This window comes from Chenopodium album, chromosome 22, assembly GCF_948465745.1.
Source record: "Chenopodium album chromosome 22, dcCheAlbu1.1, whole genome shotgun sequence".
NCBI classification, from domain to species: domain Eukaryota; kingdom Viridiplantae; phylum Streptophyta; class Magnoliopsida; order Caryophyllales; family Amaranthaceae; genus Chenopodium; species Chenopodium album.
This window is the reverse complement of record NC_137855.1, coordinates 25,527,875-25,542,563: the sequence shown is the minus strand read 5'-3', so window position 1 is coordinate 25,542,563 and position 14,689 is coordinate 25,527,875. Positions and strand designations below refer to the sequence as shown.

General features: G+C 44.6%; 1 pseudogene; it reads right to left on the bottom strand.

The window, feature by feature from the left end:
- Nucleotides 1–14,158: 14,158 nt before the first annotated feature.
- Nucleotides 14,159–14,257, bottom strand: LOC145606456 (small nucleolar RNA R71; annotated as a pseudogene).
- Between the last annotated feature and the right edge of the window lie 432 nt (nucleotides 14,258–14,689).

The following is a 14,689-nucleotide window of genomic DNA, read 5'->3' as shown; positions in this document are numbered from 1 at the left end:
CTATAAGCGGATCACCTTGCTGATCTCCGAGAAACATTCGCCACACTCAGGCGGCACAAGGTCATGCTAAATCCAAAAAAGTGTGTCTTTGGTGTTGAGTCTGGGAAGTTTCTCGGATTCCTGATTGATCAAAGGGGAATAGAGGCCAATCCCGAGAAAGTACAGACGGTCATTGACATGCAGTCGCCCCGAACTGTGAAAGAGGTTCAAAAGCTTACAGGTTGTCTGGCGGCTCTGGGGAGATTCCTTAGTCGGTCAGGCGATAAGTGTCTCTACTTTTTCCAGGCAATCAAGAAGAAGACTAATTTTGAATGGGGTGATGATGTAGAGGTGGCCTTTCAAAAGTTAAAAACTCATTTGCACTCTTTGCCGAGGCTTGTTAGCCCCTTGCCCAAAGAGACTCTCTTCATGTATCTGGCCGTCTCCGATCATGCCCTCAGCGGTGTTCTCTTAGCTGAAAGAGACAGCACTCAGCTCCCGGTCTATTTCATCAGTCATGTTCTCAGGAACGCTGAGCTTCGGTACCCCATGGTTGAAAAGTTTGGTCTCGCCCTCTACATGGCCATCAAGAAATTGAAACCTTACTTCTTGGCACATGAGGTAGTGGTCTACACTGATCAGCCGATTAAGCGGCATCTGATAACTTTGGAGTCTTCTGGACGAATGCTCAAATAGGCGATTGAAATGCAAGGATTGGAAATCACTTACCAACCCAAGAAAGCCATAAAGGGGCAAGCATTCGCCGACTTTATTGTGGAAATGACAAGGCCGGTTGTTCCGGATGCTACTAGTCAGGTTTGGAAAGTGTATGTAAACGGGACCTCTACTGCGAATGGTTGTGGTGTCTCCTGAGGGGGACAAAGTTGAATATGCACTACGGTTCAAGTTCCAGGTCTCCAATAATGAGGCCAAATATGAAGCCCTGCTTGCTGGCATTCGATACTGTAAGGCAGCAGGGGCAAAGAAAATTGACGCCTGCTCAGACTCTCAATTGGTCGTACTCCAAGTCAATGGAACGTACGAGGCCACTCATCCGTCCATGTTAAAATATCTGCAGGCGGTCAAAGCTGAAGTTGGGACACTCGAAGAATTTACGCTAAGTCAAGTGCCCAGGTCTTCCAACAATCAGGCGGATGCTTTGTCCAAGCTGGCATCATCCGCCTCTTGTGAAACGCCTCGGTCAGTCTTCTGGGAGGTCATGGAAAAAAAGAGTATCTCTGAAGAAGACCCCATTGGAGTTCTTGACCGAAGCTCAACCTGGATGGACAGCATCCGGGCTTACCTTACAGACGACACGCTCCCTAACTCACCACAGGAGGCGGCTGTTTTGAAAAAACGAGCGGCTAACTTCGAGTTGCGACAAGGAGAACTCTTCAGGGCTGGTTTTATGAAGCCTCTATTGAAGTGTGTTACCCTTGAGAAGGGTAAGGAAGTCCTCGAAGAGTTGCATGCGGGATTCTGCGCCTCCCATATAGGAGGCAGATCCCTTGCTGCCAAAGCCAGGCGGCTTTACTTCTGGCCTACACTGGAGTCGGATGCAATGGAATTGGTGAAAAAATGTGACAAATGTCAAAAATTTGGCAAGCTCATTCATCGTCCGGCAACAGATCTGACGGCCATCCACATCCCAATACCCTTCGCCAAATGGGGCATGGACATTTTGGGGCCATATACAGCCGCACCAGGCGGCAAGCGCTACATATTGGTGGCTATGGATTACTTTACTAAGTGGGTAGAGGCGGAGGCGGTGAAAAATATTAAGACAAAAGATGTCATTTCTTTCATCTAGAAGAACATAATCACTCGTTTCGGGGTGCCTATATCTATGGTTTTTGACAATGGTCCTCAATTTGAGACGCCTCAACTCAAGACTTGGCTGGGAGACCAAGGGATCTCTAGCTTCTTTGCATCAGTCGGCCGGCCTCAAGCAAACGGCTAGGTAGAGGCTTTTAACAAGTTAATCTCAGACGAGATTAAAAAGAAAATTGAACGGGCTGGTGGCCTTTGGGCGGATGAATTACCACACGTCCTCTGGTCCATCAGGACGACTACTAAAGGGGCAACTGGAGAGACCCCATTCCTTATGGTGTATGGTGCAGAAGCTGTCTTGCCCATTGAACACTATGAGCCGACTCTTCGAATCATGTTGTATGATGAGGAGGCGAACTGGGAGGCCATGCGTTTAGCATTGGACTCACTAGCAGAGCGCAGGGGCAATGCTGCCTTGCGCCATGAGATATATCGTCTGAGAATGAGTCGGGCTTACAACAAAAGAGTACACAAGCGTCCTCTCAAAGTGGGGGACTTTGTGCTACGGAAAATGGAAGCAGTCGGTAGGGCGAATGAGCAGGGAAAGCTAACCCCAATTTGGGAAGGCCCCTACCGAATCTATGAGGAAGTAAGAGACGACACCTACCGCCTGGAAGAACCAGACGGCAGGCAGCTGCCCAGAACTTGGAATGTAGACAACTTGAAAAATTACTACTTCTAAGTACGAATGTAAATACTTCAATTTTGTTATCTCAAAGTTTTGTTAATGAGAATATGCTTCCATGTTCCAACTTGTTCTATTATTTTAAAGTTTTAGTACCGTCTGTACCAGCTACAGACGGCCAATATGTTTGAAGGGCGTCTGTCCCAACAGCAGACGCCCCACACCCTTTGAAGGAGCCGATTGTTCTAAACAGTCGTTCCTACGAAATTTTATTAAGTTTATACCAATATTCACTTAATCAATTGCGAGGCCTAAGGCCAGATAAAAACAAAAAGAGACCGAATGGTCACAGTCTGCTCCAACATGAGCATGACCGTCTGCTCCAACATGAGTCAGATAGCCGGCGATGCCCATTCGGGTGAATTCGTCGAGGAGAAGCATCTCCCATTTGGGTGGCGCATTGCTCTACGAATATACAAGCGGCCCAACCGAATGCTAAGGCAGCACTTGCAGTCGTTTGTTTTAATCGAAAGTGAAATCTAAAAGGCCAGAATTTTCTATCTGTTCTAGCACAGTTCGGAAATGGTCACTGTTTCATAAGTAGAGGCTAACTGAGGCATAAAGCCGGATGTGCCTGTTTTAGCTTAGGGGCAAAACAGGCGGAATAACTTTATAAAAATGTGTTAAGTTAACTACTTAGCACTTGTTTGAGGCCATCAACCGGATGACGCCTGATCCTAACCTATGGGGCGAGACAGGCGGATGAATTACTTTTACGAAAATTAGTTAAGTCCCAGACTTCACATTTTAATCTCAATGAGGCCAATGGCCGGATGCGCCTGTTTTTGCCTAAGGGGCAGAACAAGCCGGGATTTTTCCTTAGCATAACATCTAAGTTGGAAATTTGAGTTTTGTTCGAGCCGATGGCCGAATGAACACTTATTTTTGCCAAATTTTGGATGGACGTTTGCCGCGTGGTTTGGGGCAATCACCATAGTGATTGATTGACTTAGAAACCATGAATAATCTTCTAAGTATCAATAATTTCCAAGTCAATCAATCGCACAAACAAAACCACTCGACATCCGTCCAGGGGCAAGGACATTCGCATGGTATACAGGTTATAATACTTAGCCAAAAAACATGCGAAAATTTCAAAACAATTCAAAGGACAGAATGAAAAAACTTCAGCCATATGGCCGAATAATTCAAATTAAAAATGACCAATCGCCACCAGACGATTGGTTGAAATTGTTATCTGGCAGAGCCAGAGAAATTGTCGAATTACCCGACCCCTCGGTCGGTAAAAATACATAAATATTCGGCACACAGGCCGGAAAAGCAAGTACTTGGCCATTCGGCCGCAGAAACAACAAATAAAATCTTAAGTGATCAGGGGAGAGCCTCTTCATTAGCAGCCGGCTTGTTGCCCTTCGCCTGCTCTTCATCATCTTTCTCTCGCTCCTCCGCCTGATCTTCCTCCTCCTCCCCTGAGGACGACTCCCCAGAAGAGTCGGACCCAGAGCCTTCGGCAGCCTCGACCTCAGCATCAGCCTTGGAAGCCTCTTCCATCTCTTCAAGGAGGGGATCGTCGAGAGCTTTGCTGAACTCATCAAACTTGGACTTCCAAATTTGGTAGTCCGAGCCTGGCTGAACAGCCACCCAAGTGTCCCGCATGATGGCCTCATTATCCCTGAACATTTTTTTGACCAGTTCAGCTCTATCTTGCTCGGCACGGGACTCAAACTTGGCCCTCAGCTGGTGCTCCTGGTTGGTGAGGCGCTGCTCCTGGCGGCTCACCCAATTCTGGGCCCTCTCGGCCTCATCCTTGGCGTCCTGAAGAGGCTCAAGCTCCGCTTTAAGGGACTTGATCTCCTTCTTGAGGTTGGAGACCTGAAGGCCGGCAGAGTCTAGGTCCTTCTTCACCTGCAAATTGGCCTCCGACTGTGAATACATCATATCAAGCGTCAGAAATTCATTCAGAGCAATATCAAAATGAGCCCTATCCAAGGCGGACTCGGCTTGAGCCTTAGCAGCTTTTACCTCTTTGGTCTTTTCCTTAAGGGGTTTGCCGAGCCCTTGGACGCGCAGCATGGCCTGCAAAAAGAAGCCGAATGGTTAAGAACCAGGCGGATAAAAAAAAAAAAAAAAAAAAAAAAAAAAAAAAAAAAAAAGAACGAATGATAAAGTGATTCAAGGCTAAGTCTATACCTCACAAAGGTTCCCTAGAATACCATCAAGGTCTAGGGTGCCGACTCCTCTGACGGATGCTTTATCATCCGGATCAATCGCCCTCAGCATGGACTTGGCCATTTGAACTACAGTCGGCCTCTGTATGGGAACTGCAAGAAGAAAAAGTTAGAAAAGTATTCAAGTATGGATAACTTGAAGAAAGGAAAAGGGGACGAATGGTCCTTACCATCGTCCTCATCCACCTCCTCTTCCCCCAAAATCCTCTTCTGACCGGATGAAGAGGCGGGCTTTTTCCCCAAAAGCCTCTTCGGATCGGATGAAGAGGGGGGCTTTTCCCCCAGAAACCTCTTCGCACCGGTAGAGGAGGGGGGCTCTTTCCCCAAAAACCTCGTCTCACCGGCAGGGGCGTCTGAGGGCTTCCTGGGCTTATGAGCAATGTGCTTTCGGCCGCCCTTGCCGGATGCGCTCACATCACCCGCCCTAGTCTTTTGGAGCTTAGGGTCGGATGGTTTGGACGGGGATTTGGAGGAGGTACCCTGCATCATTGAAGACAAAACAAAGTCAGTAAAACATTCGGCAAAAGCTCAGCATTAATCAGAAAGATGCTAAGTATAAAATCTCACCCCTAGGGTACCGGCTGGTTGCTGCTCTTCCACCCTTGCAGTGGTGGCTTCTGTCCTGTTAAGGACGTTTGATCTCTATCTGGCAGCAGTACAGCCGGCTTCCTGGAGGCCGAGAGTTTCTCCATTGCTTTGTCTGCAAAAAAGAATCAAGTGTTAGACACATTTAACCAGTGAAGACAAGCAAAATAAAAAGGAGCATATTCAACAGACGGCCGACTACCTCTCGGCATCTTAGTACTTAGCCCACAAGCGGCCAATAATGTCCCTTCCTCAAACCATTTGTACAAAGGGAGATAGCATTGAGGGGTGACTTCCTTGTCCCCCTCATCATTCGTCCTCACGGACACGGTGAACAAACCCGCGTCCATGATCTCCTCCTTCGTCTAAGAAGAGTAGGCAATGCACTCCTGCCTGCTAGGAGAGGTGGATCCTTGTTCCACGTGTTATACTTTTGGTTCAGGCGGCTGTCGGTGGTTTTGACTATGTAGAACTTAGTTCTCCAGTCTTTCCACTTGTTCTCTTTACCAACAGCCATCATGTACCCCTTGTAAGTAGTCAAGGTGTACCAGCCCTCGCCACCCCTAGCAGGCGCCCTGCTAAGATAATGCATGTGGGCGAATGCTTCAAAACTCGCCTCCACCTGCAGCATCTCACAGGCGGCAACGTACCCCAGAATATTGATCCAGGAATTGGGTACAAGTTGCCAGAAACCAAGTTGGTATCCATGCAAAATCCTCTCCACGGCCGGAAGGAGAGGGAAGCGCAAGCCAGCCTGAAAGGCCGCCTTATAACAACCGAATGCTCGGTCATGATAGCTAGCCATGCTCGTCCAGGTAATGGTGTCGTCCTTATCCAAGACGCACAAAGTAAAGTCGTGGCCCAACATAACCTTGCGCCTAAAACTTGCAAGATCGTTTTCCATGGTGTTCCGCCTGCTCTGCGGAACATGATGATAGTAGGGGGCTTTCTCCAAGCGCCTGGAAGCGCTCGGCTCGGCCCAAGATCCCCCCTTCTCAACTGCCAAGGACTCCCTGGCAGTATCTATTCTGGTCCTTGCCTCCCCTGAAGAGGCGGAGGCATTCTCTGAAGAAGATGACGAGGCCGACTCGTCATCAGAACTGTCATCAGAGCTAAGGGACTGCCGACTGATGCCAGCAGGGTCCTCCCTTAGACTCTCTTCCGGCGCCTGTTCAGAAGGCCCAGCGGCGTAGGTTTCATCTGCCTCCTCCAGTATCCTATCACTAGGAGTACCGCTTGAAGAGGGCGAATGGTAATAGGTGGGGGTAGGAGGAAGATAAGAAGGGCTATCAAGGTTTTCCGACACCTCACTTCGAGGCACCCTCATCGAGCCGTCAGAATAAAGAGTTGAACCATCCGACGGGGAAAAAGATCCATCGGAGTTGGGTTTTCTTGCTGTTCTTTTGGTTCTGGCCATTATGTCCTGCACATACACGAAACCAGTCGGATTCGGAGAAGTTCGCAAAGCACAGTCGCTGGCCAAGCAGTCGGGACTGCAAGTTCTAGATTCAGCCGTCCCCGGTGACCGGCTGATCACTATCCTATGCTATGCCGCATGCGATTGGGAAAGCATTTTTTCGAAAACAAAGAAAAAATGAAAAGTAAAAGAAGAAACAGGCGTTACTGTTAAAAGAAGGGTGAGAGACGCTTGGTTGGCTGAGAACTGTCGGACAGCGGGCCGAGTGTCGGATGCTTGAAAACTAAGAAACACTTAGGGAATTTTGAGATTCTTAAAGTCAAAAGTCCAAGATTCTCCAAAGATTCGCAAAGGTATAAAAAATCCGGGGGTGAAAACTTTCTATTTATAGAAGGGTTAAAAACCCTAAAACTTTCCCTCCACAGTAACTTTTCAAAATCCGACCAATCGGATGCTGACACCTGTCACAGGCAACACGTGGCAAGCGCGTGTCACCTGTGAGGGGCAAATGATTTGGGTAAAAATACCCTAGGCCAGTTGGCCCAATCAGAGTCCGCCACGTGTCGCTAAAATAGGCGCCACCTTGGACCTCTCAGGGAACGACACGTGGCAGACAGATAAAAGGACTTGGGATTGGCGGCTTTTAGGCCCAAATCCCGAGGTCTGCAAAAGCTGCGTAAATATTCCCTAGGGCACGAAACCCTAGGGAGTGCACGTTTTTCGAGAATCCTATAAATAGGAGATGACCTCCTCATTTATGGCTACGTGATGTTACGTTCCCTTCTACGTGATACATACACAAAAGAATCCTTTACACTCCTTCCGAGGAATATTCAGTGATTATTAGTCACTGTCAGAACTGTCACTCTCAAGAGAACAGTACACCCGAGCTCGGAATTCGAGCAGATAACTTTTTACATTCCGCACCTTATTCTTCGGACTTAGACTAACTTAAGCTTCGGAGGCGGACCACCGACCATTCGGTGCTCCGTTGTTTTGCAGGTACAGGCATCCAAGCGAGCATCCAGTCTTAGTGTTGTAACTCTCCCAAGGGACTCAAAAAACCACAAAACATTAATTAATTAATTAGTGTTGTTTGATCACCTTAAAATAATAAATTAATTAATTTCACGTAGTATTCTTTCGTTAATTAAGACTAGAATTGAATAAAATAATTGTTGGTTGACCACTTAAGTCAAGGCGAATATTGTTTATTTTATTGATCCTTTCACGAATTTGATTAAATAAAAATAATGACCTTACGAGTAATTCCTACGTGAATTAAAATGTGTAAATAAAATCAACTAACATAGTTTTAGGTATCACGTTGCATATATTGTTTGGTAATGACATTGTGCAATGGAAGAGCTAGTAGAGGCCGCACTAGGGCTAGGATTGCGATTCCCCTCTAAAGGGAACGTTATCTTAGTGCCCTTACTCCCGAATTCATTTCTGGTTTCTAGACCAATTAAGGCATGGGTAAACTTATGATTCATGCTAAATATCCCTCGAACTCTACTTGGGAGAAAGGCATGAACGTAGTTTATGAGTTTTCCTAAAACGCATTGGTGACTCCTACTTGTTTCTTACAAAAAAGCATGTATGATAGAATCATCTTTAATTCAAGGTCTCCCAAACAGTCAGGAATTCAAATCCTAATACACTCTAACAAGTATAAAGTCCTAGGCTTTAAAGGGCCATGGGAATCTAAGGAGAAGGATCCCCCACGATGGGAACACCCTCCTTACAGACTCCTTCTTGTTGGGGAACCTCCACCGTAGTAACAAAATATCAAAGAGGTGAGTGTTTAGGACAAGAGGGTTTAGGTAGCACAAGTTCACAAGTATTCTGCCAGAGTTTTAGGTTATATTTCTGTGTCTTTAAGCCTCGGATTAAGCTCTTATTTATAGAGAATGATTAGGTTTAGGGTTACGAGCATTCTGCCATAGTGGTGTCGCGCACAACTGAATGAGTTGCTCGCAGCATCCCAGCGCAAGTGAATTGGTTACGCTACTAAGGCGCCACTATAAGGAGGGTGTTCCCATCGTAGGGGATCTTTCTCCTTAAATGCCCATGGCCCTTTTAAAGCCTAGGACTTTACACTTGTTATGGTGTAGTAGGATTTGAATTTCCTGATTGTATGGGGGACCTTGAATTAGAATTGATTTTATCATCACGCTTTTTTGTAAGAAACAAGTATGGAGTTACTAATGAGTTTTAGGAAAACTCATAAACCTCGTTCATGTCTTTCTTCCATGTGGAGTTCATGGAATAATGACAAGGGAATAAACGCGTCGTCAATTGTCTATCCCTAGATCAAATACAATTTATCTAACCTAAACAAACCTAATACGAGTATAAGGCAAGCACAGGGGTCGAACCCCAGAGAACGGTTAAACACAACCAAATGTTATCGACAATTAAGCTAGTCCGGAATAGGAGATAAATAAACTAAAGTCTAAAAATGCTAAAACAAGAAATAAAACATTAAAGGAAATGGTTTAGGTATAGCACTCACTTGAACATAAAAAAAAAAAGCATAGAAGTTGAATTAATTATGAACTAAACATGCTCAAGTATCGAAATAAAAGATCCAATCTAGCCGCCTTCCGGGGTCAATTGGCTTCTCCTAACATAGCCTCTATGCTTCCACATTAGAACCATATACTAGGAGGTACTATCAATTAACAATCGATAATAATGAACCTTAACTAAGTCAACTTCCGTTCCTTGTTAGCAAAGATTCACCTTTAATCAACCAACAATGTGCACTTGCAAGAAGACTAAAGAATATCAAGCATATAAAGAATTTAATCACAAATAAATCAACTCTAAACCTAGAACATGCTCAAAATCCAACTACACCACAACCATCCCCTTAATGGGGAAATTACTCACTAATCATGATAATAACAAGATTAATTAACAAATAACCAAGAATCAACATGATTAACAAGTAATACCAACAACTAAAACAATAATAAAAATAAAGCAATAAAAATAGAGGAGAGAGAGTTAGAGATTCTCATTGATTGAAGATGAGAGTCTACAAACAAGGTGATCAATCTTCTTCTTCAAAATTCAAGCTCAACAATGGTGAAACCCTCACTTTCTCTCTCTAAACTACTCTAATCCTAAGCTAAACCTAGAGAGAGAAGCTCTCCTAAAACTAGGGAAAAAAGATCTAAAGGAATCAAGTTCTCTTTTTACAAAACAAGCCTCGCAATATATAAAGAATCGCGCAAAAACGCTGAACAGGACCCGCTGTGCGCCCGCGCGTGCGCTCTCGCAGCGGTCTGTGCGCCCTCGCAGCAGCCTGCGCGCCCGCGCAAAGTAGCTGCGCGCCCGCGCATTTGTGGGTTGCGCGGCTTATGCTTTGGTGTGTGCGCTCGTGCTGCTGGCTACGCGCCTGCGCACCGTAGCTGCGCGCCCGCGCGGTGTTGGTGTGCGCCCGCGCACATGTCGCGCACAGGTTGCGCAAAAATTTCTGCCTCGATTCTGCAATTTCGCCAATTTTGCGCGGGTTCTCACAGGGCTGCGCGCCCGCACATTATTCGCGCCCTTGCACCTTGCTTTCTTCGATTCTTTTCTCATGATTCCTTGGCTTCTTCTTTGCAATCCAAGACTTCAAATACCTTGCTTTCTTCGATTCTTCTCTCATGATTCCTTGGCTTCTTCTTTGCAATCCAAGACTTCAAATACCTAAGCACAAACACCAAGGGAAGCAATAAGGTATAGGGAACGGTGCAAACACGCAATGAAGGCAAGCATACAACAATATACGCGATTTCATTAAAATCACATCGAGACATGTATGCACGCATTATTTGAACAAAACAACTACAAAACACCCTAAGACAAGCTAAAACAAGGCATAAACATTATCCTAGGAGTGACATAAAAATGTCACTCATCAAATAATTAGCACGAATCATAAGATAACCCATGCTTAAATTGGTCTATAAACCAGAAATGAGTCCGGGAGAAAGGGTACTAAAATAACGTTCCTTTTAAGGGGAAATGCTATCCTAGCCCTAATGCGGTCTCTACTAGCTCTTCCTTTTTTACAATTTCATCACCAAACAATATATGCAACGTGATACCTAAAACTAAGTTAGTTGAATTTATTTACACACACCAATTCACGTAGGAATTATATTGCAACGTCGTTATTCTTTATTTAATCAAATTCGTGAATAGAACAAGAAATAAACAATATTCGCCTTGGCTAAAGTGATCAAACAACAATTAATTGTTCAATTCTAATCTTATTTAACGCAAGATACTATGTTGAATTGATTAATTAATCCTTTAAGGTGATCAACAACACTAATTAGTTAATTAAAGTTCTTTTAAACAAGAAAATGAATATGATTTAACTAATTAAGTGCTCGGAAATTTACAACTTCTCTTTGCTACATCTCCGTTTAGAACACTTATGGACTCCTTGTTGGGGAACCTCCACCGTTTTAAAAAATATCATAGGGGTGAGTGTTTGGGGTATTTTTACCCTAGACACTTGGACCAATAAGGGCATGCCACGTGTCAGAGGCTGGCAAGTCATCTCTGACCATCTCCAGCTGACACGTGACACTCCTAGATACATTCTCAGAATTGCGACCTTCAAGGGCCTAATTCCCCAAATCCGCTCTTTTTCGGCGCAGCCCACCTGCCCTAGGTCAGAATGACCTAGTGGAGGGTACTTTTCCCCATGACCCTAGGGAGATATTCCCCCATTTTGGGGGCATTCACAATCATTTATTACAATCCACTTTCTCTCTCATCAGAGAATATCTGAGCTTGGCATCCAAGCAGATCCCCACCTAAATTTCCGCACTTTTCACCTTTCTTCAAGTTTCTAACTTAATCGTTGGATGACAGGCTAAAGTCGTAGTCACCTAATCAAAAATATTACCTAAATCCTCTAACTAAAGTAGATAGGGAAGAAGGGTCGAACCACAGGGAAACAAGTCAATTTATTCCTAATTAATTAAAAGTAACCCAAATTATTAAGTAACAATTTGTTGTTATTAAAGATCTATACTACGAAGAATATGAGTAGGGAGAATAAAATAGGAGAAATCAAATATTAAAAGACCTAGGGCATGATGAGTGTCATTTATGGCACTCATAGGGTAGTCTTTTAGGTTATTTCTTTCCCTTTTTGTTGCTTTCTTCTCTTAGTTTTGGTCCTTTTTCCTTTAGTTTCTCCTTTTTTCTCTTTTCTTTATGATTCTCGTGTTTTTATTGTGTTTTCCTTTATTTTGCTCTTTTTCCCTTTTATTTCCTTCCTTTGTTTACTTGTGTAGGTATTGTGAGATTCACATTGGCAAAGGATACAATTCGGGACCTCAATGATCAAGCAAGGAAGAAGCATTTGGCTAGAGAGGGCTTAGAGAGGCCTTGGAGAGGCCTCGGAGAGGTCTCCATGGCATTCCACCAGCCCGCGGGCGCGGGTCATCAAGCCGCGGGCGCGGGCCTATGATGCTCAAAACTACCAAAAGTTGGCAGGAACTACCCGCGGTTGCCCCAAGGGCTTCCCGCGGGCGCGGGAAAAATGGAGAGGCCTCTCCACTCAGAGAGACCGGGCCCCCTGATCAGCCTTTGGGAGCAGGGGATCTTGCCGCGGGCGCGGGTCATCTCCCCGCGGGCGCGGGCCCCTGATGACGCGGGCGCATGTCATCTCCCCGCGGGCGCGGGCCCCTGATGCCGCGGGCGCGAGTGCTGCCCAGACAGCCCGCGGAGGGTTCCGTACCCATTTTTCCGCGGGCGCGGGTCTATCGGGAGAGGGCGCGGCAGCTGCCGATTTCTTCTTAGCTTATAAATAGAATTGTATTTCCAACTTGAATCCAACTTTTTGATAATATTTCATTAGCTTAGTTTTAGAGAGAGAAGTTAGAGAGAAGTTATAGAGGAATTCTTGGTTTTGGATTTGTAACTCAACATTTGATCAATCAAGTTTGGATTTCTTCATTTTCAATCATCAATATTAGTGAGAATCTCTTCCTTCTTTCATCTCTTACTTACTTGCTATTTGATTCTTTTTGCTTGATGCATGTTTTTCTTGGATTTGAGTTTGATAATATTGAATACTTTGATTTCTATTAGATTTTGAAATAGAATGATGCTCAATACAATATCTAGTTATTTGGTTTTGAATCTCACCATGATTAGTGAGTAGATTAGTTGCTAGGGAAAGGGGGAAGCATGTTTGATTAATGGAAATGCTAGTTGATGCTCTTTGATTTGTTGATTTGTTGCAATTAAATTGGTTGACATAGTTTTGCATGAGATTGATTAGATTAGGATTGATCACCCTATAAGATTAATCTAGATTGCATTGCAACTCTTAATGACATGACCAATTGATTTAAAGGTTGCTCTAATTGATTGAGTTTGCTTGTGATTCTTCTTGGTTTTCCTTTCATAGTGACCACTAGATTGGCCTATAGGAGATAGCATTTGAACTCTCTTGATTGCTACTATTGTTTGTCCATTGCAATACTTGAATTAATTGATTGAGCTTTAATCTAGCATTATCATTGATCTTGCATGTGGAACCCATATCCCTAGTGTTTAGACCCTTGATTATTTGTTGAATTTGATCTAGTTCATTTTATCACCAACCATAATCTCATTTTCGACTCCGAGGTAGCTTGACTTAGACTTTAGTTTTCATCATTGCATTCCCTTGGGATCGACCCTTAACTTGCCATATATTCATATAAGGTTGGTTAGGTGTTTACAAATTTAGTTTGGCTTGGGGAAAGGGTAGATAACGATATGCATTTTCCTCTTGTCAAAATGGCGCCGTTGCCGGGGAATGCTATTGGTGCTTAGCTTTTGTTGTTGAGTCTACTTCATTTTATAAAAAAAATACAAAAAGATTTTGTTTCTTTAGGCTACACTTGTAGCCGAGCTACTAATATTTTTCTTTGAGTTTTTCATGCATAGAACCTGTGATCGTTCCTTTGTTCCCCTTGATCCGAAAATTGAGAGAACTCTTTCAAGAAGAAGAGTGGCTAATAGATCCTTGGGTTATAGCTCTTCAAGTGAAGAAGAAATTCAAGAAGAGCAAGGCATGAGTGAAAATCCTAGATTGGCCTTGAAAGAGCTTGGAGTGCCCGGGGCATATAGGTTTGAGAGCGGAATAGCTCCACCTACTACACCGGCAAATGACTTCGAAATCCGGCCGGCAATGATCACCTTGATTGAGAGAAGGCAATATAGTGGGGCTAAGAATGAGAGCCCATTGAACCATCTAAAGGAGTTTGAAAAATATTGCAACACCATCAAAGTCAATGGGGTTTCTCAAGAATTCATCCGCCTCAAGTTGTTCCCTTTCTCTCTAATAGGAAGATCTTTGGAGTGGCTAGACAAAGAGGTGAAGCCCAACTCCTTGAGAACTTGGGACGATGTCACAAAGGCTTCTTTGTCCCGCTTCTACCCCCAAAAGAAGACGGCGTAGGCAAGAGCCTTGATCCAAGGGTTCAAGCAAAGGCCAAGTGAAAGCCTTTACGAAGCATGGGAGAGATTCAAAGAGTATCAAAGGGAGTGCCCTCACCACGAAATCCCCACATACCAAGTGATCCAAATCTTCTATGGCGGTTTAAGTCCCCAAGGCAAGTCATGCCTCGATGGAGGGGCCGGGGGCCCTATCATGAACAAAACCGAAGAAGAAGTTGTAGACATCATTGAGGACGTGGTGACATACTATAGGGATTGGCAAGATGGGGAGAGGGACTCTTCAAGCAAGCAATCTTCATTGTACTCGGTGGACCATCTAAATGCAATCAACAACCTTTCCTCCCAAATGACAAACTTAAGAAAGGAGGTCACCGCAATTAAAGCTAAGTTGGAGAGCACTTCTTCCCCTTCTCAAGCTTCAAATCTTCCCTCCCAATTTAAGGGGAGAGGTACTCCTTCTAAATCTCAACCCCCTCCCTCTTCACATAATATGCCTATGGGTTGCTTGTTTTGTGATGCATGTGGATCGTATGATCA